We start from the raw sequence: 5,297 nt of genomic DNA, 5'->3' as shown, positions 1-5,297 counted from the left end.
GACGTTGGGGTGGGAAATTCGAGGAAATTTCGAAAATGAATAAACCAACTAGTTGCTGGCGAATAATTGAGGGGGTTGTTCGAGAGAGAGAGAGAGAGAGAGAGAGAGAGAGAGAGAGAGAGAGAGAGAGAGAGAGAGAGATAGCAACAAGGCTAGAATAAAAGTGTCGGCGATGGACATTTTTTTGTCTAATTTTTTTAGGAAGAAATCACAATGGCTGACTAATTTGAAATTGAAATCGTTGTTCATTATTCCATTGTCTCAACTTGTAAGTCCTTCAACCGCCGCGCGACGTTAAGGGCGGAGTAAGCCTGTCGTATTCAAGATTCAAGAGGACAGGTTGCTTGCGAGTATACGCACTCCACCCTTAAGTGCGTCACGTACCAAAAACATTACACTGGCTGTTTTACCCGGATTCTCACGGGGTTATAAACATTTATATATATGTATGTGTGTGTAGGTGTGTGTGTGTGTGTAAAGAAAACCATTTCGCTCGTGTGCGAACTCTTTTCTTTCAGTTAGTCTTTGGCGCGATATAAACAAAGCCTATACTAAATATTGTGACATTTAATTAAATGAAAAGTGAGAGTGGGTTATGATTGTGAACAATATACTTTCTTGAAGAGAATATTATCTATATTTGTAAAAATATGAAAAAACATGAAATAAGGGCTTTAAATGTTGTTACTTTCGTTAAATAGAGAAACACAATTACGTCTTTGTTTCATTTTACCAATTAACCAAGAGTGAAACATTATTATATATAAATTAGGATGTTGGTATGTATGTATGACGTCGATAAAGAAACTCCGACACCGTTTGACCGAACGCCATGAAGGGCGGCACATAAAAGTGGTTTTTTTTCACGTAGAAAATTTTTATGCTATCCATTTTTTTTTTGTTGTAACTCGCCGCTAGACGGCGCTGCAGCGCATCAACTTCTAAACCGTTCAACCGATCGCCATAGGTAAACAGAAAATCGTTAGGTCATAGGCATACAAACAGTAATTGCGTGTTATTTCTCTATGTCCACCACACTGTCATGCAGCGCTATCCATTTCGCTTTAAAATCGCGGACAATATATCAGCATGTGTTCAGCCCGGGCAACGCCGGGTACTGCAGTTGGTAACATTTAAGATTTCTTTCAAGCGTCACTTCAAAAAAAAAAATAACGCAGATATCTGAATTTTATTTTAAATTCCAACTAATTTTGCTGTACTTAGCTTTCAAATTCAAAATTCACGTAACTAATACTGTTTCGAAAGTATGGCAAAGATAATTACAAGTGGACCGTATAAGTATAGATCCGAACGTTATGTTCACTTACGATGTATGTGATATATGAAGTAAATGAGGAACCTTATTCAAACGCACATTCACACCATTCAGCATTGTTTTAATGTTTTTTTTTTCATATTGCACTTTGGAGGCATAAGACACTATGTCCACTTTTGGGCAAAATGAACTTTTAACCATTAACTTGTCCACCGGTTGACGTTCTTTCTTGTGGCATACAACATTAAGATCTACGATATTACAAATATGCACATATTTTGGGTAGAAAATAGTTGAGTGTATGAGTGAACTGCTTTCTTGAAAAATATTGTTTTTTGTGACATAGTGTATTATGCATCCGAGGTACATATATAAGTAACGGTGTATTCTGTGTAAGTTTTAAACGAAGTCAGTTTGTTCTTTTGCCTCCGGTTTCAGTAAATAAAGTATATATATATATATATATATATATATATATATATATATATATATATATATTCCAAAATCGTACAGAAACCTTATTTAAAAAAAATACACATAGCACAAGTCAATATGGAATAATGTTGCTTTATAACAGTGTAATAGGTCCAGAGTTTTCTAGTTTTCTATTTTCTATACTAAGCGATGGAAAATATTTAATTGCACAGAAATTGTTGAAACCAACATGGTGTATTTATGTTTATATCACCTAACCTTACGAACTAAAACACACCTTCATAAAAAAGCCAATGTAAGGAACTTTACCACTGAAATTAGTAAAAACTTAATTTTTATTTTACTTATTTATGAGCGCGTTTAATACAGGAAAGCTATTCAGGGAACGATTTACAAATAATTTTCTAACTGTTGGAGTTAACTGGGACAAAACGAAGCATAAATGCTAGGGTAAGAATCCGAACCCAGTATTACTGCGACTGCTATTTTTTTTTTTTCATTAAGTATTTTTTTTTCATGTAAATGTACCAATTTGCAAATATCTGTAATTTTACATGAATATTTCTGTTCCATTTACGATATTTTTCCCAGTTTACGATCGAAATGAAGAACAACGTGCCGTGACAAGATAATTATCGAGAGGTTTACCTCCGGAAAGAGGGATAAATATATTTTTTTTTGTGGTTGGTTTGGGGGGAGAGGGGGTGAAGAAAGCAGGAAGGGGGGTGACAGGTGGGTTTGAAGTCGTAACGGGGAACTTACTCGTCGAATTTTTTTTCTCTCTCTCTCTCTCTTGCGACTAGCGGCAATAAATTGCGTCCAAATTATTCAATAACGATTCGGTCACGTATTTCGTGCTTTATTATTATTATTATTATTATTTTCATACACAGCCCGATTCCACCGAAAATTTCTCCAGTTCTCGCAGATACATTTCCCCTCACAACCACCCCCCTTCTTTTTTTTTTGTTTGCGTTCTTCCACGGGCCCTGGGGATGTTTTCTACTGGAGAATGAGGGGGGGGGGGGGGGGGTGAAATTCGCGAGGTGACCGGTTGTACTGAAAGAAGGAGAATGGAGGGTGAAATTAAAACAAAAGCTGCCGGGTGTGTAAAAAAAAATTTAATTCCTCTCTCTCTCTCTCTCTCTCTCTCTCTCTCTCTCTCTCTCTCCCCTTGGATGTGAGCGTAAACCAATCAGTTGTGAGGTATCGACTCTGACGTCACAGCATTTTTTTACATCCCCCTTTCACCATCTTCCCACCCCTATTTTTTTTTTTTTTCATTCAGCTGGGTTAACACTCCCTTCTGTTTTTAACCGGTCTTGTTTACTTCCCCCCTTTTCTCTCTCTCTCTCTCTCTCTCTGTACTTTTACGTCCATTTCGTTTTGATTCTCTCGTTCTCTCTTCTTCCTGGTCTAGTGTGCCGGCGGGACGGAAAGGCGTAAGCGGGAATTATCGCGTGCGCGGGTCACGTGATGCCATCCCCTATTTACCTCCCCTCTCTGCCTTCCCCTTCCCCCCGGTTGGAAAAACAGTGGCCGAATGTGCGCGCGCGTGTGCGTGTTTGAGGTGTAGGGGGTAGTTAGGGATGGTGAGTCTGGTGAGGGGGTGTGTGTGGAGTAGGGGGGGGGATGTGTTTAACGAAACATGGATGACTATCGGCCGGGGCATGTTTACGTTCCAACGGACCTGGCACGCGCTTGTAGCGCCGTTTTGGCGAACGTTCAGTCCGTTGGTGATTGGGGGGGGGGGGGGGGGGGGGGTCAGGGGGAGGTACAGCGTGGTCCGGAAGGGGTTGATCGGAAATTGAGATTCACTCACTTTCCCCCCCCCCCCCCCCTTTCCACTGCTACATCCACCACCTGAAACCACACTATTCTCCTCGGCGGTGTATATATTTTCGGAACGGCGCATTTCCCGGAGGTTTGTCTCCAAAATAACAACGAAAAAAAATATATATATATATATTCGCCAGAGACGTGTAATGCATTTAACCTTTCTGTAACGAGAAAAATTCACGTGTCCTCGCGTGGCAAACACACTTATGATTAGAGACCGGAAAAATTCGCGGGTTCATTTCGCGATAGGCTAAAATACAAACAGTTATACCTCAGTGCTGCCTCTGCCTATAGGTTCACAACTCACCTGGATGACTCTCGGCCAATGAGAAATACCCGACCAAAGCTTTATCGAATCACAGGCTGCTACGTTGGGACGTCTCACTAGACAGCAGCCAATGTGTGGGTGACATTTTTGACTGAGTGTACGTAGAACTGAGGAGTTCATCCTAGAGGTCATTGAACCCGCGAATTTTTCCGGTCCCCTACTTATAATAATATTAATATTATTATATATATTATTATATAATATTATAATAATATTAATATTATTATATATATTATTATATAATATTATTATAATATTATTATATACTAATATTTAAAAAAAACGGACACGAAATCGAACGTAGCATTATTTTAAAATTATGCCGAATATATACGCAAAAAAAAATGTTTTTTTCAGCTAAATTTCTGGACGCGAATCACACGTAGTTTCCGCACCCGCCGCTATGTCGACTCTCAATCATTCCATTTGCAGACCATAATATATCAATGAAACGGCTCCGATAAAAGCGAAAGAAGATTTTAAAAATACTGAACCCAGGATTAGGATTCGATTTTCAAGGTGATTTCATTAAAACACTGCCCATCTCTTTGAAATTCATAAAATAGTCAATACTATAAAGTTTCCATTTTGGCTTTGTGAACTTTGTTTCACCGCCATCAGCCACTGATGGCAGCGCCGTGGTGGTTACACATTTCCGTTCCATTACTTCGATCGCATTCACGAAATTGCCCGCACCAAATGCCGCGTACCGAAATCTGAGATGTTACACGTCAAAAATTCTTTCCTCGTGCGAAAGAGGATTTCGAATACACGGTCAGTGGTATTATGAAAAAAATTTTTAAAAAAAATAAAAAAAATTGGTTGTCTGTAAAGTCGTTTTACGGACGATAGTTTAACGTCACAACGTCTTAACAAAACATTGATGATATGATTGCATACTTTTATGAATAAAATTGAATAATTTATATTGAATTATCACTATTTTGAATGGATACAAAGAAGGAGTGAAATGAAACCTACAATTTAATTGATAAATTTACTTTTATTTGCACTCATTAATTCAAATATGTTTATTACATTAACGAAGAGATTATTTTAACTATAACTGTTAGGTATACCGGTTTGCTATTTAACTTCTTCCAATCTGTCTTATTCTGTTAAGGATAGGACGATTATAGGAAAAGTGGAAAAGAATGGGAGTGTTTCAAGTTTAATGTGCCTCAAAAAAAAAGTCAAATCGATGGATGTTCCAATAGAGTGGAAGAGAGATAGATGCGGCGCAAGCGTACAATGAGCGTAACGGGACACAGCGTAACGGGACAATGTGCGTAACGGGACACACTTCGTGCGTGCAGCCGGCGTTCATCGATTTATTAGACGTTGTCACGTCAAAAAAAAAAAATAGCACGGCGTTGTCTCAGGCGAAAAAGATCTGTCGTCTCGACCATTACAACCAAA

Source organism: Bacillus rossius, chromosome 18 (assembly GCF_032445375.1).
Source record: "Bacillus rossius redtenbacheri isolate Brsri chromosome 18, Brsri_v3, whole genome shotgun sequence".
In the NCBI taxonomy this organism is placed as follows: domain Eukaryota; kingdom Metazoa; phylum Arthropoda; class Insecta; order Phasmatodea; family Bacillidae; genus Bacillus; species Bacillus rossius.
This window is presented reverse-complemented; position numbering follows the sequence as displayed.